This window comes from Mustela putorius, unplaced genomic scaffold (genome assembly GCF_011764305.1).
Source record: "Mustela putorius furo isolate JIRA1106 unplaced genomic scaffold, ASM1176430v1.1 tig00000196_pilon_pilon_pilon, whole genome shotgun sequence".
Lineage (NCBI taxonomy): Eukaryota > Metazoa > Chordata > Mammalia > Carnivora > Mustelidae > Mustela > Mustela putorius.
In genome coordinates this window covers 1215430-1236556 of record NW_025421310.1, presented here as the reverse complement: position 1 = coordinate 1236556, position 21127 = coordinate 1215430, and the positions used below count along the sequence as shown (strand labels likewise).

The window sequence follows — 21127 nt, the reverse complement described above, 5'->3', positions numbered from 1 at the left end:
TGTCAGGCTCCCAGTACAGATACAAAGGAGTCGATGTCTTGGGAAGAATGCCTGAAATACTTTAGAGTCTGTGTATGTGGTCTCTATATTTTTTAAGTGCAACTTCTGGGTTTTATGTGCCACCTGTATGCTGATGAGTCCTCTTGGCCGTGGAGCCCTCTGGAAGTGGGCACTGAGATGCTGTGTGAAGTGTAATCTCTCTATTAGGGATTGACACCTGTGGGAGGGGGGTAGGAGGAACAGCGCTGGGTGGATGGAGAATCTGAACTGTGATCCAGGCCCAAGGTTGGACTTGACTGATTCCACAAGGAGCTCTGGAGTGTGGATAAACTATTAGTCTTCTGTTGTTTGACTCAGAGCCTACTAGAGTTGTCCCCTATGTGGCTCAAGTTCCTGGGTCTTCTATCCCCGATTCCCTCAGTTACCCCATGGAGACAGCCATCTGTGAGCCTTTCTGTGCACCCATGGGCACTCAGGGCCCAGCCTGATGGAGCTGTCAGAATTCCCAGTGGCTGGAGTGGCAAGTCCTACCTCAAAGGGGGATCTAGGCAGGCTGTCTCTGCCTCCAACACTAGTCCCAGATTTCTGTCTCTGGTGCAGACTTATCCCCTGAATTCTGCCCTTGGATTTGCGATGACTCATCCAAAATCAAGCTCTTGATCTTTTCTCTCAAACCTGCTCAGCCTGCAGGCTTCCGTTTCTCAGTTGCCAGCGACTCCACCAGTCCCAGTGCTCAGGCCAGAGTCTTTGACCGACTCCCCTCTTTATTCCATTATGTGGCCGTCTGATCTGCAAATCCCATTGATTTAATTTGTGAAACATCCCAAATGCGAACACGCTGGACCAAGACACACACCATTTCTCCCCTGGGGTTTTACATTTGCTCTCTAACGACCCCGCTTGGCTAAATTATTCTCTTGTTGAAATGCAAACTTGATCACGTCCTTTCTCTGCTTATTACTGTCAGTGGCTTCACGACGAGTAAAATCCAGATTCCCCTCAAAGGCCTGTAAAGCCTGGCAAGGTTGCCCCCCACCCCCATCCTGGGCCCCATCAACCCTGACTTCATCTTCTCTTCCCCTCCTTGCTCGCTCCTCTCTATCTGGAATTGCCTTCCCCTAGGGTCCCCATGGCTCCCTCTCTCCCGTCCTTCAGGCCTCTGCTCAGAAGTTGCCTTCTGAGTTTAGGCGTCTCTGGCCACCCCTTTAAGCTTGCAGCTCCTACTGTGGTACCACTTGCCTTCTTGGCATATGATCCTCCATGCCATTAATCCCCACCCGATGTAATTTACTCATCATTTTGTTCATAATCTATCTCGCTAGCAGACTGCAGAAGATATGCAAGGGCAGCAAATCCCCCCCACCCCCGTGTTCTTTTTTTTAAAATTTATTTATTTCTCAGAGAGAGAGAGAGAGCGAGCACATGCAAACAGAGTGGCAGGAAGAGACAGAGAGAGAAGCGGGCTCCTTGCTCAGGAGCCCGGACTCGATCCCAGGACGCTGGGATCATGACCTGAGCTGAAAGCAGCCACTTAACCAACTGAGCCACCCAGGCGTTCAACCCATCCCACCGTGTTCTTCCCGAAACCCCAGTGTTAGAACAGTGCCCGAAAAGAGCAGGGGCTCAATAAATATTTTTAAATGAATGCAAGAGTGAATTTATACAACACTTATCACTACCTTAGGTGAGTTTGTTTCTTTTTTAATTTTAATGATACTATTGGTTACGTGAATGCATTTTAAGGAGATATTCAGATGTTAGAGGATGCACAAGAGTCCCCCTTAACATGGGTGGTGGGCATTCTACTTTTCTTTTGTGTCTACCCAGGCACCAAACATTTCTTCTCTCTTGTGAGCCTCCTGAGCTCTGTGGGTCTGGGACGGGAGGCAAATTAACACCTCCCTTTGAAGAGACTGTATTAGTTTCCTCTTGCTGCTGTAACAAATTGTCACAAGCTCATGTAAAAAGAACATGAGTTTATTATTTTATAGTTTTAAAGGTCAGAAGTCTTACTGGGCTAACATCAAGGTGGACTGATTCCTTCTGGAAGCTCCAGTGGAGATCCCAGTTCCTTGCCCTCTGGCTTCCAAAGGCCGCCTACATGTCTTGGCCCCTTCCTCCATTTTCACAGCCAGCCATGTGGCTTCTTCCTCACTGACTTCTGCTTTCCATCCTTCCATCTTCTCTGTTGAACTCTGATCCTCCTGCCTCCTTTTGTGAGGATCCTTGTGATGACCTTGGACCACCGAAACAATCCCTATGGCTGCATACAAGGACATAGTCCCAGGTTCTGAGGATCAGGACAAAGACCTCTTTGGGGGCTGTTATTCATCCTACCCAGATGGTTAGGCCTTTTAAAAAAAAAATAATTATTTTTTAAAAGATCTTTATTCATTTATTGGAAAGAGAGAGAGAGAACACAAGTGGGGTGGGGGGAGCAACAGAGGGAGATGGAGAAGCAGACTCCCCACTGAGCAGAGAGCCCAACATGGGGCTCCATCCCAGGACCCTGGGATCATGACCTGAGCCAAAGGCAGATGCTTAATGACTGAGCCACCCAAGCACCCCATGTCGAACATTTTTTCAAGGGCACATTGACCTTTTATATTTCTTCTTTGGGAAGTGGCTGATATCTTGCTCATTTTAAAATGGAATTGTTTGTATTCTTCTTACAGATTTCAAGAGTCATTTATAAATTCTAGATATGAGTTAGATATAGGGCTGTAAATGCTTCCTTCCATGCCATGGTTTGTCTATTTTTTTTTTTTTAAGATTTTATTTATTTATTTGAGAGACAGAGATCACAAGTAGACAGAGAGGCAGGCAGAGAGAGAGGAAGGAAAGCAGGCTCCCTGCTGAGCAGAGAGCCTGATGCAGGGCTCGATCCCAGGACCTTGAGATCATGACCTGAGCTGAAGGCAGAGGCTTTAACCCTCTGAGCCACCCAGGTGCCCCATGGTTTGGCTTTTTATGTTCTTAACTGCAAATTTTGAAGATCAAAAGCCTTTAATTTTGATGAAGTCCAGTTTTTTCTTTTATGATTTGTATTTTTGTGTTCTGTTTAAGAATTCTGCACCTACTTCAGAGAAATATATATTTTCTTCTGGTGTATTATAGTTTTAACTTTCATATTTAGTTCTATGATCAAATCTGAGTTAATTTTTGTGTGTGATGTAAGGTATGGGTCCAGTTTCTCTCTCTCACTTTTTTGCATATGGATGATGAATTGTTCTATAAGTCTTTATATGAATTTTTAGAATGAATTTCTTATGCACAGCTAATGGTTGGTTCTTGCATTTTTTTTCCAATTTTATTTATTTAAGAAATCTCTATACCTCATGTGGTCTCAAACTCATGACCCCAAGATCAAGAGTTGCATGCCTCTCTTACTGAGCCAGCCAGTGCCCTGGGTCTTGCCTTTTTTTTTTTTTTTTTTTTTTGAAGAGTTTATTTATTTGGCAGACAGAGATCACAAATAAGCAGAGAGACAGGCAGAGAGAGAGGGGAAAGCAGTCTCCCTGCTGAGCAGAGAGCCCGGAGCGGGGCTCGATCCCAGGACCCTGAGATCATGACCTGAGCCAAAGGCAGAGGCTTAACCCACTGAGCTACCCAGATGCCCCGGGTCTTGCCTTTTTATCCAGCCTTCTATTCTCTGCCTTTTAGTTGAAGTATTTTTTACCATTTATAATGTGATTATTCATATCATTGAACTTAAATATACCTTTTTTGATATCTTCTTTCACTTTTACCCTCTGTCACTTATTTTTTCTCCTTTTTTCCTTTTTGGGTTAATTGAAGGTATTTTTGGTTTGTTTGTTTTTAGCATTGTGATCTCTGTTATTGGTTTATTAGCTGTATATCTTATTTTATTGTTGTTGCTCTAGGGTTTACAGTGGACAACTTACCAGTCTACCATCAAGTAATGGTGGGCCACTTCACGTACCGGGGAGTCTGCTTCTCCTCTCACTCCCTTTCTCCCTCTGTGCTCTCTCTCTCAACTAACTAACTAAATAAATAAAGTCTTTTAAAAAATAAAATAAAAATAATATTTTAAGAAATCAATGCTGAAGAACGCCTGGGTGGCTCAGTGGGTTAAAGCCTCTACCTTTGGCTCAGGTCATGATCTCAGGGTCCTGGGATCAAGCCCCACATTGGGCTCTCTGCTCAGCAGGGAACCTGCTCCCTCCCGCCCGCCTCTGCCTGCCTCTCTGCCTACTTGTGATCTCTAGCTGTCAAATAAATAAATAAAATCTTTTTTAAAATTTTTAAAAAAATAAAAAAGAAATCAAAGATGAGAAAAACCCCTTTGATATTACCTATGCATTTCCCATTTGCAGCACACATTATTTATTTGTGTAAATCTAGGTTTCCATCTGCTATCATTTTTATTCCATTCGAAGAACTTCCTTTAACTTTTCTTCCAGTAAATGTCTTTTGGTGATAAATTCTGTTTTTGTTCATCAGAGAAAGTCTTTGTTTTTATTTATTATTTGGAAAGTCTTTAAATTCCTTTGAGAGAGATATTTTTTTTGGGTGTAAAAGTCTAGGTTGACAGTTTTTCCCCCTTTCAGCTCTGTAAAAATATAATTCAATTCTCTTAGGGTCTGTGTAAATTCTGATTAGAAATCATTAACGTTTCTTATTTTTGTTCCTCTTCTTCTTCTTCTTCTTCTTCTTTTTTTTTTTGATTTTAGGCAGAGAGGCAGGCAGAGAGAGAGGGAAGAAGCAGGCTCTCTGCCAAGCTGACCCTGAGATCATGACCTGAGCCAAAGGCAGAGGCTTTAACCCTCTGAGCCACCCAGGTGCCCCTCCTCTTCTTTTTTATCTTATCTTTTTTTTTCATTAATGTATAATGTATTATTTGTTTTAAGGGTACATGTCTGTGATTCATCAGTCTTACACAATTTACAGCACTTACCATAGTGCATACCCTCCCCAGTATTCATCATCCAGCCACCCCATCCTTCCCTCTACCCCTAACAACCCTCAGTTTGCTTCCTGAGATTTTGAATCTCTTATGGTTTGTCTCCCTCTCTGGTTTTGCCTTGTTTCATTTCTCCCTCCCTTCCCCTGTGATCCTCTGTCTTGTTTCTCAAATTCCTCATATCAGTGAGGTCATATGATAATTGTCTTTCTCTGATTGACTTATTTCACTTAGCATATAGCCTCTACTTCCATGCATGTCATTGAGATGGCAAGATTTCAAGTTTTTTAATGGCTGCATAATATTCTATTGTGTATAGATCCCACATCTTCTTTTCCATTCATCTCTCCTTTTGGGCTGGTCATAACTTGAACACCTTCCAGCTTTGAATGAGCTCTGGGAAGTGTTTAGTTCATAGATACCTATCTTTTGTATGTGTGACCTTATGGAGTTTCACCCTATGCACGTACAATTTAGTATTCAGCAAAGACTCTGGTGGAATCCCATGCAGATTCCTGGGGCCCTTTTTCTGCATAGCTCCCTATTCTCTCTTATCGCCTCTGGAGCCTATTACATACATATTCTTAGTTTGCTTTCTTTTTTTTTTTTTAAGATTTTATTTATTTGAGGGAGAGTGAGAGAGGGCATGAGTGAGGGAGGGAGGAGAGGAAGAGGGGCAAACAGAATCCCTGCCAAGCAGGGAGCCCAAGGTGGGGCTCAATCCCAGGGTCCTGGGATCATGACCTGAGCTGAAGGCAGATGCTTAACTGACTGAGCCACCTGGGCTCCCCACATACTCTTTTTTCTGTCATATCAATTCATCCCAATATTTCTTTTTTTCTCTCTGTAATTTACTGGTCAGTCTTTTGTTGATCCCAGTATCCTTACTTCTTTTCTTATTTCATCACCCTGACCTAGAAAAACCTCAGCATTAATTGAGTCTAGTGTCCATTTTCCCCCGTGTCTACAACTATGGCAATTTTGTACAGCTGAATACACAACTTGGTAGACTGGTGTCAGCATAAATGTTTCATTGGAAATAGCCTGAATTCCTCCTGTGATTCTGCCCAGCAGCTCCCTTCTGTTTCATCTTTCAACTCTTTCTATCATTATCTGCTGCTGGGCTTTCAAATATTCTCAGCCATCCTCAGATCTTTATGCTTCTTCCTCCCTTTTAAAATATGCTTGTCTCCTACATCATAGAGAGGTTGAAGTGATCTGTTGAGAAATCCCTGTGTTTCCTTCCACAATTCAGAATGATCCTCACTTTAGACACATTTTTTAAAAAGTTTTATTTATTTAACTAATCTCTATACTCCGCTGGGGCTTGAACTCATGACCCCGAGATCAAGACTCAAATGCCCCCCTGACTGAGCTAGCCAGGGGCCCCATGCCCATTCTTTTTTCCTACACTTATGTTAAGTGATGAATTCCTTTTTTTTTTTAAATTTTATTTATTTATTTGACAGACAGAGATCACAAGTAGGCAGAGAGGCAGGCAGAGAGAGAGAGAGGAGTTAGCAGGCTCCCCGCAGAGCAGAGAGCCCCATGCGGGGCTCGATCCCAGGACCCCGGGATCATGACCTGAGCCGAAGGCAGAGGCTTTAACCCACTGAGCCACCCAGGCGCCCCATGAATTCCTTTTTAAAACTAAGATTAGGGGCGCCTGGGTGGCTCAGTGTTAAGTGTCTGCCTTCAGCTCAGGTCATGATCCCAGGGTCCTGGAATTGGGCCCCGCATCAGGCTCCCTGCTCAGTGGGAAGCTTACTTCTCCCTCTCCCACTCCCCCTGCTTATGTTCCCTCTCTCACTGTGTATCTCTCTGTTAAATAAATAAATAAAATCTTTTTTTTTTTTTAAAGACTTTATTTATTTATTTGTCAGGCATAGAGGGAGAGCGAGCGAGTGAGCACAGGCAGACAGAGGCAGAGGGAGAAGCAGGCTCCCTGCCGAGCAAGGAGCCCAATGCGGGACTCGATCCCAGGACGCTGGGATCATGACCTGAGCCGAAGGCAGCCACTTAACCAACTGAGCCACCCAGGTGTCCCAATAAATAAAATCTTAAAACAAAACCAAAAAAAAAAAAAACCCTAAGATTAATTTTTTTGCTAATGCACTGGTCCAGTGTTTCTTCTCCTCCTTCTTCTTACTTAGTAATGGGCTTTGATTTAATTAATATTAAATATGTCTCTTTACTGTAATCCAACAAATCCAATCTACCAGCTCTTACCCATCAGTATTTAAACTCTCTCTCTTCCCCATGAAGTTCTGGTGACTCTCTCACAGTTACCTTTATTGGTGGAGTGATCTGCACTCCCCTCCATTGCCTCACTCCCATACACTGAGTGCATAGTAAATTGGCCTTCTGTCACACAGCCCCATTGCACTTATTTTATCTTTTTTTTTAAAATATTTTATTTATTTATTTGACAAAGAGAGAGAGGGATCACAAGTAGACAGAGCAGCACAGAGAGAGGGAGCGAGGGGGAAGCAGGCTCCCTGCTAAGAAGAGTTCCTGATGCGGGGCTTGATTCCAGGACTCTGGGATCATGACCTGAGCATGGCAGAGGCTTAACCCACTGAGCCACCCAGGCATCCCTGTTTTGTCTTTTAAAATGGGTCTCTGTCAATACCTACTGCCTTGTTTATTTAGTTTTTTTTTAAATTTTTTATTTTTTATAAACATATATTTTTATCCCCAGGGGTTTATTTAGTTTTTTAAATTTTCATGTATTTATTTTAACTAATCTCTACACCCAAGGTGGGGCTCAAACTCACAACCCTAAAATCAAGAGTCACACACTCTTCCAACCAAGCCAGCCAGGTGCCCCTCTTCTGTCTTGTTCAAATATCCTGCACGCTCCTTCCTTGGAAGGCCTCTTGTTTTCCCTACCAAACCTTTGATAGGTGGAAGTCATTCAGGCCTGTGAGAGATTTTCCAAAGATAAGGCAGAGTTCTATGTTATTCTCTAAGCCCTCACTGTTTAATGACCTCACAATTATTTGACCTCATCCCGGTAGGGAATACAGAAAAATGTTTTCTTCCTGCTCCCTCTGATAGCATCTTGCGATATTCTCTTGAAACACTGATAATTAATTTGGGTAATTAGGATGCTGAGAAAAAAATGTTTAGAGATTTTTCTTGGAGATACTGTCATTGATGCTAGAAATAACATAATAATCACAGCTCTAAAGAGATTAGGTCAGTAAAACCAAGCCTGTAACTGAGGGTTCAGCTTTTCCCTCCCATGACAAATCTGGTAAACTTTGGGTTTACCGTCTTCTAACAAAGGTTGCTCAGGTGAGTGGAGTTTTAGTTCAGATTTAGAAACTGGGAGAAAAGAGGGGTGGATATTCAGAGATGGGAATCTGCACAGCATCTGGACAATACTGCCTTTTCACAAGTACACAGAAGAATACGTGTAGAGCCTGCCTTACTGGGAAAGGATGTTCTCTAATCACTTGGAGATTCTCTTCCCCTTGCCCACTTGCCTACAGTGTCTCCTTGATTCTTTCTCTGCATTAGTTCTGCCCCAATTTTTACCTCTGTTCTTTGATTAAACCTTAGTCTGAGATTCCTTAAGTGTGGAATCAAAATGAATTAAATATATAATAGGGAAAGTTAGAGGCCTGATGCATAACATAGAATGTCTTAAATAAATATCAGAATGTCTTAAATAAATATTAACATCTTCCACTGGACCTTATCTGGATGAGACTGAATTTGGGTAATTTATTTATATGGGAGAGTGCTACGTGTGCACAGCATGAAAAATTTAAAAACATTGTCTGCATCTTAATTAGATTGGTACACCAAAAAATTATATCTTATTGTAGGTTCTGATCTTTTAACAAAATAATACGCCTTGGAACACATGCCAGACCCAATTACGGAAGAAGGCATGCTTACCCGTGACTATCTCACAGCTGGGTTCTCATTTCCAATAGCATACTTGGAACCAAAACCAAAATTCTGAGACGTGGTATATTGTTCTTACAATCAGACATCTGATGTGGATCCTTCTTTCTGCTCTCTGTTCTAGGGACATAAAGATCCTGAAAGCAAATATGACCAATCAGTACCATGGCTAGCACAGGGTCAGTGTTCACAGGGGCTTAAGGATTTGGTGCAATCTCACTGAACCTTGGGGGACATGGACTTTAGGAAGCCATTTTCACACTTTTTTGCTCAAGCACAGAGCCTATACAGAATTCATCATCAGCCGCCGTATTCCCTTGGTCAGCAGCACCTCTGCTGCTATTTCTTTTTTTTTTTTTAAGATTTTATTTATTTATTTGACAGATAGAGATCACAAGTAGGCAGAGAGGCAGGCAGAGAGAGAGGAGGAAGCAGGCTCCCCGCTGAGCAGAGAGCCAGATGCAGGACTCGATCCCAGAATCCTGAAATCACGACCTGAGCTGAAGGCAGCAGCTTAATCCACTGAGCCACCCAGGCGCCCCTCTGCTGCTATTTCTATCTGCGTGTATGTGTCTGGTTCCTGCTCTTTCATTTTCCCTGAAATTTATTTGTCTGTTAATATTTGATTTGACAATGTAACTTTATACTTTCCAAATCATTCACCAATTATTCTGCTCCCTCATACCAAATGGCTGTTTTCTAATTTGTTGAATTTTATATTTATTTATAATTTTTAATAATTTTATTTATTATAGAATTATAGATTCTATAGATAATAGAATTATTCTAGTTAATAATTATATTAATAGTTATAGTTGATAATTATACCAATAATTATAATCTATAGATAATAGACATATTATATAATTATAAATAATTCTATTTATTTATAATTTTAATATTACATAACAATTACATATTTATAATTTTTTCTGGACACTTCATCCTGACCCATTGATATATTTGACTGGTTTTCTTTTTTTAAAGATTTTATTTATTTATTTGACAGACAGAGATCACAAGCAGGCAGAGAGGCAGGCAGAGAGAGAGAGAGAGAGGGAAGCAGGCTTCCTGCGGAGCAGGGAGCCTGATGCGGGGCTCGATCCCAGGACCCTGAGATCATGACCCGAGCCAAAGGCAGCAGCCTAAACCACTGAGCCACCCAGGTGCCCCTTGACTGGTTTTCAATTGTACCCACACTTTAATTGCTGTAATAAGTTCTAGGAAATCAGGTAAGCAATCCATTGTTATTATTATTTTTAAAAAATGAATCAGTTTCTGTATGTTTGAAAATTTTGGTAATAAAGTATTGGGGGAAATGACTTGGATTTTCTTGTACAATTATAGCTAAATTTCGAGATTAATTTCCCAATTCTCCCCAAAGCTGTCTTGCTATTTTGACTGACATTGAACTGAATCTACACATTTGAAGAAGTTTCAAGAGTTGAATCTATACCTTTGAGGAAGTTTCAAATCTTGAGGCATTATATCTTCCCATCCAGGAACATGCGATGAATTCCACTCATTCAAGATTTTTTAAATGCTATTTATTTATTTTTTTTACTTTTATATTTCCAGCACATTACTGATCTAGTTTGGTTCCAAGATTTGAAAAGTGTTTATTCATAAATATCTTAAATTTAAAAAAAGATTTTATTTATTTACTTGACAGAGAGAGACAACAGTGAGAGAGGAAACACAAGCAGGGGGAGTGGGAGAGGGAGAAGCAGGCTTCCTGCTGAGCAGGGAGCCTGATGAGGGGCTCGATCCCAGGGTCCTGGGATCATGACCTGAGCTGAAGGCAGGGGCTTAATGACTGAGCTACTCAGGTGCCCCTATATTTTAAATTTTTGCATACTTGTGTAACATTTGAGCAAATTACTATCTTATTACTTCTAAAATATTTCAGCATGTTCTTCAAATGTTACACATAAAAATGATCTAATTTTCAAAGAGAAATAACTTTTTCCTGCCATTTTGTTGACCAAGTCAGAAAAATAATGAATTGTGTGCATGAGTTCACGTTAGTCATTTTCCCCCCTTGAAATGAGATTGTTTCTAATATTCATTGTCATATTAATCGTGGGTAGTCTCGGAATATATCTTCCTTAATGTTGTATTATTGTTAAGATATACTGCTCATCCAGTTTACGTCCTTGATTCAGAGTTGTATTAAAAAATTACATAGGGGGACACCTGGTGGCTCAGGTAAGTGTCTGCCTTCACCTCAAGTCATGATCCCAGGGTCCTGGGATCAAGTCCCACATCGGGCTCCGTGCTCAGTGGGAAGCCTGCTTCTACTTCACCTGTTGCTCCCCTGCCTGTGCGTGCTCTCTCTCCCTGACAAAAAATTACATTGGTTTATAGAAACATAACATTTGACAGCGGGTATTTGATAGGATCCAGTGCAACATAAGCTACCTGAATACCTATCTCTCAGATAGATTAGGCTTTTACATAAACAAAACCAAGCAAATGCTCAAATCAAGCAAGAACATGCAGTTTCAAGTAACACAATTAGTGAGCTTAAAGCATTATTTTTAACAGATTTTATTTATTTGTTTGACAGAGAGAGAAAGAGAGAATGCACAAGCAGGGGAAGCAGCAGGCAGAGGGAGAGGGGGAAGCAGACTCCTCACAGAGCAGGGAGCCTGATGGGGGCTCAGTCCTAGGACCCTGTGATCATGACCTCAGCTGAAGACAGATGCTTAACTGACTGAGTCACCCAGGCGCCCCTTAATGCACTATTTTTAACAATTAAGTGGAGGATATGCATTCTGTGTTAAGAAACCCGTCAATGTAAAGAACATATTTAAATAACTTTTGGCGTGAAAATAATGACTCTATTCACATTTGTTTATTCATGTAATAGATATTAATTGACTGCCTACTAGTAACAGAGTGTTCTAGACCCTGGATATGGACTGAAAACATGGAGACAAGACCCCTGCTTTCGTGGCTTTCATAGTTCTTTTGGAGGAAATGGTCTTCCTTTGATAGAAATAAGGTTATTCAATAAGATCATTTCAGTTGTTTTAAGTACCACAAGAGATATAGTAGGTAATGAGGAGAAAAGAAAACTTCAGGCTTAGGATTTTTGTGCATGACAAGAGGATAGGTTTCCCAGAAAGGAGTTTTTAAAGAAATTATGGTGAGAACTGTAGTTCACTTGACTTGAAGACACTCATGTGTTCTTTCTGTTTCTCGCCAGGTGCTATGGACCCGAGCAAAATCATACCTCAGTCATGACCTTCTGTCTCCGAAGCAATGATTTTTGCTAACTTGACAATAGGTATGGTCATCCTTGCTCAAACTGGAATAAGGATTGTGGGTAATGCTTTACTCTGTTGTCATGTCTGCTCTCTTTTTAGGAGACCTAGATTGAGACCATTAATGCAAATAATCAACCATCTTGCTTTAGCCAATACTTTGATCCTTCTTTGTGGAGGAATCCCTTTGACAATGGTAACCTTTGGGTTGAAATATTTCCTATATGATGTCATACATAAACTTATCTTTTATTTTCAGAGTTGCCTAGGGAAATTCTCTTAGCATCACCTGTCTTTTGGGTGGTTTCGGGCCTCGAGTATTGACCCTACAAACTATAGATGGGCAGAACTCAAATTCAAATCCCCAAAGCACATTAATTCACCATATGTCCCAAGCTGGATGTTTCATTGGCTGATAAATATCATTGCTCCCATGAAAGAAACTGGATCAAAGACTAGCAGAAATATCAGTGTGAAATAAAATCTGGGGTATTGCCCTAATTGGTTGATTAATGCAATTACAGAATCAACACATTTAATTATTTTCACCTCTGTTGATGTTACTTGCTTGGGATTCATGATATGGGCCAGTGGGTACATGATATTTTTCCTTCACAGGCACCAACAGCAACACATTCTCAGCACTAGACAATCCTCCCAAATATCCCCAGAGACCAGAGCCATGAAAACTATCCTAAGACTTGTGAGCAGTTTTTCTATATTTCATTCTCTCTCTTCTGGTTTTGAAATGCATGCTTATCTTTTTGAAAACCACCCATTGTGCCTTGTGAACACCAGTGTGCTTCTAGCATCTTGTTTTCCAACCCTCAGTCCCTTTTTGCTCTTAAAAGGGGACCCTCATATCTCCAGCTTCCGCTGTTCCTGCTTGAGAAAGTTGTAGAATTCAGCCAACTACTGACAGTCTTCTAGAACATTCATTCACCCATGGATCTCCTACTGTCAAGTATGTGAAGTGTATTCTCGGCACCACTGACCTGTGTTAGACACAGTGGTGAACAGCAAGGGTATTTACTCCAATGAAGTCGGTGGGGAATCCAGACGTTAGACAAATAATGATAGAATTGCAGTCGCGCGGATTGGTGCACTGAGTAACTCAGGACAGCATGTTTTAGGACTGTGGAAAGCTTCCCTTTGCTTAGGCTGCTCCCTGAGCATTTTGGAGGAAGTTTGCCAGCCTTAGTGGGTGTTTTAGGTAAACAGAAAAGCGTGTCTGGACACCATTTGCAGGAAGGAACAGAAAACATACAAAGAACTGAAGGAAACCCCATGTACCTCATATGCCAAGAGCAAGGGACTTCGGCATTATCGAAGTACGGATGACAATTAGTTAGGTCTTACAGATTAGGTGAAGAATTTGTATCATGACTCTCAACAGTCGTTTCAGACAATTTAAGGATTTTTGTCTAGGAGAAAGGAGGCATTAAAAGAAAACGTCTAATTTGCATACCCATTCTGAGCATGGTTTATTGAGTTGAGCAACAGTGGCTTTGGGAGGCAGATACGGGAGACTGTTGAGGTCCACCAGGTGAGAGAGGACGACTCTTCTGATAAAGATGATGAAAATGAACATGAGAGGGAGCAGCACATGGACTTGAGAAAAACTTCCTCAGAAAGAAGGAAGCAGGGGCGCCTGGGTGGCTCAGTGGGTTGAGCCTCTGCCTTCGGCTCAATCTCAGTCCTGAGATTGAGCCCTACATCGGGCTCTCTGCTCACTGGGGAAACTGCGTCCACGTCCACCCCCTCTCTGCTTGCCTCTCTGCCTACTTGTGATCTCTGTCTGTCAAATAAATAAATAAATAAATAAAATCTTTGGGGGGGAAAAAAAAGAAAGAAGGAAGCACTGAGCTTAGCGATCATCTTACCAATGGTTATTTAAGGCTGCTGTGGACAGTGGCTCTCCGTTCTCCGGAGACATGGGCACCTGGAGGGATTGTGGTGGTGTGTCTCGATCCTGAGAAATTGGGAAGGGTCCTTGGGGTGTCGAAATACCGCACATTCTTTTTAGCACGTGGCGTGTGTTGTGTCTCTAAGGCATCCGCTTCACGGATGTGTCTGGTGAGGTATCACACACGTATACATGAGCCAGGGACAGAGGGAAGGCTTGATTTGTGGATACACATTTGGGTGCCAACAACATATATCGGTACTAGGGACTTAGGTAGGGTTGAAATAAAAGGAGGAGCAGTTTGAGAGTGGAGAGAATATGCCTGAGAACTTAGTAACAAGTTAGCTTCATTTAAAGATCTGATAGAGGAGATAGATCTACACTTCTACTCTGTTCATTCCTTTATTCATTCATTTTAATGAGAATATTCAATGCTCCTTTACTATATGTCTGGCACTGTTATAGGCAATGTTTCAGATATGAACATATAGTTATACATCTGATAGGAAGAAATAGTGGTCCTTATGAAGTTTATATTCTACTGCGAGTGGCAGAAAATATTAAATGGATACCATAGTATTTCAGCTGCTGCTAAGTGCTCTATTGAAAACTAATGAGTAGGAGGGGGACAAGGAATGCCCTGGGTGATTCAGGTTTAGTGGGGGTTTTTTGTTTTTTGTTTTTTAAGATTTTATTTATTTATTTATTCGGAGAGAGAGTGTGTACGTGCTCATGAGTGGGGTTGGGTAGAGGGGGAGGGAGAGGTAAACAGAATCTTTTCTTTTTCTAAAAGATTTTATTTATTTATTTGACAGAGAGAAAAGATCACAAGTAAGCAGAGAGGCAGGCAGAGAGAGGGGGAAGCAGGCTCCCCGCTGAGCAGAGAGCCCGATGCAGGGCTCAATCCCAGGACCCTGAGACCATGACCTGAGCTGAAAGCAGAGGCTTAACCCACTGAGCCACCCAGGCGCCCCTAAGATTAAGATTAAGATTCATCAGAGAGAATCTTAAGCAGACTTCCCCTGAACGTGGAGCCCAACGTGGGGCTTGATCTCATGACCTTGAGATCATAACCTGAGCAGAAACCAAGAGTTGGGCGCCCAACTGACTGAGCCACCCTGGCACCCCCTGTAGGTGGTTCAGTTTTCAGTAATCTGGTCAGGAGATCCTTCCTGAGAGTGTGATATTTGAGCAGAGACTTGAAGGACTGGAGGGAGGACGTGATGCATACAGCCTTTGGCAAGAACATAGAGGGTAGAGCAGATAGGTAGGGGAAAGATGGAGCAAGGACAGTTATTGGTGCGTTTAGGGATTAGGAAGGTGACCAGAGGGGCTGTGGGGAGACTGGGTAATGAGCCACAGGAAGAGTTTAAAGTGCCAGCTTATATGAAGTATTGTAGGTAGTGTAACTATTTTGACTTTTTTAGGGAGCCACTAGATATTTTTGAACAGAGGAATGACATGGTCCTATTTATCTTCTGAAAGAAAGATGATGGTGGTTTTCTACTCTACCAGTTCCAAGAACTCCCTTTCCCTAATGGTTTCAGGATGGGCTTGGCGGAGGCGATGTTTGTGCCATATGTGGAAGCTGGAAGAGAAGCAGTAGCCATATGCTCTGAAGGGCAGTGTGGGCCCAGGTGCTGCTGAGTCAGTCATCTGCTGACTCAGCGGCAGGCACGGGGCCCCAGCTCCTGCCAGGACCTTGCTCAGCTCCTCCCAGCACTGTGCCAGGTGTGTGTGCAGCCCAGGACTCGGTGCCCGCTTCTGCATGTCGCCCACATTGTAGGAGGTGGAGGTCGTGAGGCACCGACTTGGGTCCCAATTTGTCCTCGCCCTTTCCTATTTCACACCCAGCTTTTATGGCCTGTGTGGCCTGTCAACCTACAGCGACCTCAGGCCCACCCCTGGACCTGTGTGGCATCCCGTAGACTCCCACAACGGTGAGAGGTCTAATCCTTATTTTAAGAAAACCTCCTATTCCATTCCCCTCCTATTCCATTCCCTTCCAGTGGTTCTACTTCTCTGATTGACTCCAACCTGAAACAACGATGTTCCTCCTGGGTTCTTGCTTGGGAGATCAAAGGACACAAGAAGGTAAATTTGCTTATATCTTTACACATTTGCTTTTTTCCCTTTCTGAGGCAGTTACAATTCCCAGGCAAATAGGAGTCTTTTTAAAAAAAATATTTTATTAATTTATTTGAGAAAGAGTGAGAGCGAGAGAGATCACAGAGTGAGGGGGAGAAGCATACTCACCACTGAGCAGGGAGCCCAATCCCAGGACCCTGAGATCATCACCTGAGCCGAAGGCAGCCTGTTAACTGACTGAGCCAGTCAGGTGCCCTTAAATGACATCACTTTTAAAGTTTCTTTGTTAAAAAAAAAAGTAAAGTTTCTTTGTTGGTAGTATTTAGAAAGTACATAGAAATAAAGTCAGCATTGTATTTTGAATTTGAGTCCAGCAACATTGCTAAATTATAGTATATTGCTTAATTTTTAAAAAAGATTTTATTTATTTATTTGATAGAGAGAGAGATCACAAGTAGGCAGAGAAGCAGGCCAGAGAGTGAAAGGAGGAGGAAGCAGGCTCCCTGCCGAGCAGAGAGCCCGATGTGGGACCCGATCCCAGGACACTGAGATCTTGACCTGAGCTGAAGGCAGAGGCTTAACCCACTGAACCACCCAGGTGCCCAGGATATTGCTTTATATTCCATTTTATTTTCTATGTGCACCATGCTGTCATCTGCAGATATAACAAGTTTATTCATTTTCATCTAATCTATATGCCTTTTATTCATTTGCCTTGCCTTAAATTCATTGGTAGAACCTCTAACAACAAGGTGAGAATGGGCATATTTAGTTAATTCTGATGTTAGGGGGGAAAGCTTTCCATTTTCATCATTAATTATAATAACTCATCATTGTGATTGGCTGTAGAAATTTTCGATGTTATTGTAAGAATAAAGAGGTTTTCTTCGGTTCTCACTTTGCTAAGAATTTTGCATTTCTTGAATAAACCCCATTTGGTTGTGATATATTTTTTTAAAAAGATTTTATTTATTTATTTGACAGACAGAGATCACAAGTAGGCAGAGAGGTAGGCAGAGAGAGAGGGGGAAGCAGGCTCCCCGCTGAGCAGAGAATCTGATGCGGGGCTTGATCCCAGGATCCTAGGATCATGACCTGAGCAGAAAGCAGAGGCTTTAACCCATTGAGCCACCCAAGCACCCCGGTTGTGATATATTTTTTATTTTTTCTTGATTTATTGGTATTTTGATAAGGAGTTTTGCATCTATGTTTATGAGATGCATTTTGAAATGTCCTTATCAGGTTTGGTATCAAAATTGCTGGATTTTTACAATGAGTTGCAGTGTTTCCTTCTTTCTGTTCTCTGGAAGAATTTATGTAAGACTAATATTATTTCTTTATTAAATGTCTAGAATTCCCTGGTGAAGCGATCAGGCATGGAGTTTCCTTGTGGAAAAAATTTAAAATAGTGGTCCAATTTCTTTAATAGTGCTAGGAGAATTCAGACTTTCTAATTCTTCTTGTATCAATTTTTATAGGTTTTATTTTTCAAGAAAATTGGTCATTGAACTAAGTTTTCAAATATTGAGAAGTTGTTTATTGGATTCTCATTATCTTTAAAAATGTGTGGAGAGGGACACCTGGGTGGGACAGTTGGTTAAGCATCTGCCTTTGGCTCAGGTCACAATCCCAGGGTCCTAGGATCAAGTCCCATGTTGGGCTCCTTGCTCAGGGTGAAGTCTCTGCCCCTCCTCCCTGCTCATGCTCCCTCTCTCTCACTCTCGCATTCTCTCTTTCAAATAAATAAATAAAATCTTTTAAAAAAAGAAATTGTGGTCATTTATTCCATTTCTTGATGCATACTTGACAACAGCAGAATCCCTGCCTTTCCTCCTTAATATGATGAGTGAGTACTGTTACTATAAGTGTCCTTGGAAAGCCCTTGCAAATTAATCTGACTGTTGCAATTGACACGTATATATGGCATTGCGAGGAGAGTGACTTTGTCAAAGAGGCAAATGCGGTGACTCCTATCACCTACCTCTCTGCGGACTTCACTTGTTTAGCTTGTGTTCAAGTGGGTGGAGTTTGGATACTGACTATAGTTAACCATTAAATCAATCAGGATTCCTAATTTCTGTGCGTTAGAGGATGGCGGGTAAATTCATAACAGATGCCAGTAGTACAGATGTCTCAGCTACGTCACCCAAATGACAGTCATTGCTGCATTTAGCAACTCCCTCTACTTAGAAGCACAGTGTTAGTGGCCTCTGAGTGGCTCAGTCAGTTGAGTGTCTCTGACTCTTGATATTGTTTTGGGCTATGATCTTGGGGTCATGGGATCCCGTCCCACCACAGGCTCTGCACTGGATGTGGAGTCTGCTTGGGTTTCCCTCTCTCCCTCTGCCTGCCTACCCCCAACCCAGTTCACTCTCTCTCCCTCATTCTTTCTCTCACACACACAAAAAGCGCAGTATTTATTTGGTTTTGGTTTCTGTACATTTTAAACATACACACCAGTTGAATGTGCTGCTCTGATCCATTTTTTTAAAAGATTTTATTTATTTATTTGACAGAGGGGATCACAAGTAGGCAGAGAGGCAAGCAGAGAGACAGGAGGAAGCAGGCTCCCCGAGCAGAGAGCCCGAGGCGGGGCTTGATCCCAGGACCCTGGGATCATGACCTGAGCCGAAGGCAGAGGCCTTAACCCACTGAGCCACCCAGGCGCCCCTCTGACCCATTTTTTATGAAATAGGCAGTATTGATTGGGTTCTAAAGCTAGAGAAGATTTGGCAAGTCTTTTTAAAATTTTTTTTAAAGATTTTATCTTTAAGTAATCCCTACACTGAATGTGGGGCTCAGACTCACAACACTGAGATCAAAAGTCACATGCTCCACTGACAGAGCCAGCCAGGTGCTCCTGGCAAGTCTTTTTTTTTTTTTTTTAATGGGATATAATTGACATATAGCATTGTATTAGTTTTAGGTGTATAATGACGATGACATAATGATTTGATATTTGCATAGATTGTGAAATGATTAAGCAAAATAAATTTAGTTAACATTCATTACCAAACATAGCTACACATTTTTTTTTCTTGCAATGAGAACTTTTAAGATCTGAGATGCCTGGGTAGCTCAGTCAGTTAAGCGTCTGCCTTCAGCTCAGGTCATGATCCCAGGGACCTGGGATCATGTCCCACATTGTGTTCCCTGCTCAGTGGGGAGCCTGCTTCTCCCTCTGCCTGCTGCTCCCCCGCGTGTGCTCTCTCTTTCTCTCTCTGGCAGATAAATAAATAAAATCTTTTTAAAAAGAACTTTTAGGATCTATCTTAATCAATTTCAAATATATGTTTTGATCTTACCAAATATATGATATGATATTGTTAACTATAGTCACAATGCTGTCTGTATATTACAACCCCAGGGCTTATTGATTTTATAACTTTTGAAGTTTATACCTTTTGACTCCCTTCACCCATTCCACCCCTCTATTTTACTATTGATGTACTTCATTCTCTTAGTTTCTGAACAACCCCATTCTTTTCTGTCCCACATTCTTTGCTGCCCACTTCTTTCAACCTAGATCTCTTAACTCTGTAATACACCAGGGGTTGTTCTTAGTTCTCCTCCTCCTCTCTACCTTCACATTCTTTTAAAAAAAGATTTTATTTATTTATTTGAGAGGGACACAGAGAGAGCAAGAGCACAAGAGCAGGGGGAGGGAGAAGCAGACTCCCCACTGAGCAGGGAGCCCAAAGACAAGGCTCAATCCCAGGACCCTGAGATTATGACCTGAGCTGAAGGCAGACACTTATCTGACTGATCCGCTCAAGTGCTCCCATATTCTTTTTTTTTAAGCTTTATTTATTTATGAGAGAGAGAGAGAGAGAGAAAATGTAAGCAGGAGGAGGGGCAAGATGCAAAAATCTTTAACAAAATATTAGCAAATCAAATCCAGCAATACATCAAAGGATATTACATCATGAGCAAATGAAGTTTCTTTCAGGAATGAAATATATTTTTTAATTTTAATTTTTATTAACATATAATGTATTATTATCCCCACGGGTACAAGTCTGTGAATCACCAGGTTTACACACTTCACAGCACTCACCATAGCACATACCCTCCCCAGTGTCCATAAGGAATGAGATATATTTTTAACATTGGAGGCATTTTACCATACCAATAAAGAAAAAACCCACAAATTATACATTCATCTAGGTACATAAAAAATTAGTAAGTGAAGAACATTTGACAAAATGCAAGACCCATTTATGATGAAACTCATAGAAAACTGAAACCAGAAGGCAACTTCCCAAGTCTGTTGAGTGATATCTTACCCAGCCCCCCGCCAACAAATCAACAACAAACATCATAATGTCAAACTGTTAAAAATCATTCCTCTAACATTAGGGATAAAACAAGGATGTCTGATGTTAAACAACCTCTATTCAACATTGTACTGGAGGTCTTAGCTATTGAAATAAAGGGAGAAAAAGAACTAAAAGACATACGAATTAGAAAGGAAGGACTAAAATTGTTATTTTTTAAATTTTTAAAAGTATTTATTTATCTATTTTTAGAGTAGGGAGAAGGACACATGGAGGGGACAGAGAGAATCTCAAGCAGACTCCATGCCAAACACAGATCCTATGCAGGGCTTAGTCTCACTACCTGAGATCATGACCTGAGCCAAAACAAAAAATCGGATGCTTAACTGACTGAGCCACCCAGGTGCCCCAAAATTGTTATTACTTGCAAAGCACATACTTGCTTTGGGTTTTCTAGATACACAATCTTTATAAATTCAGAGTTAGTGAATTTATCAATGTTGATATGTATAGGTCAATAAATAAAAGCCAATTGTATTTCTGTTTATCTGCAATAAATTAAAAATTAATCATACCATGTACATCAAAATACAACACATACCTCAGAATGATTTTAACAAAATAAACAATACCATAACACTGAAAAACACAAAATTTCTCTAAGAAATTAAGGAAGACCTAAATAAGGAAGAATATAACATTCATGGACTAGAAGGCTCAATATTGTAAATATGTAAAAATTTCC

At 41.3% G+C, this 21127-nt stretch overlaps 1 pseudogene; it reads left to right on the top strand.

Moving 5' to 3' along the window:
- Positions 1-13753, top strand: part of LOC101688753 — a 37199-nt pseudogene extending 23446 nt beyond the window's left edge.
- Positions 13754-21127: the final 7374 nt, after the last annotated feature.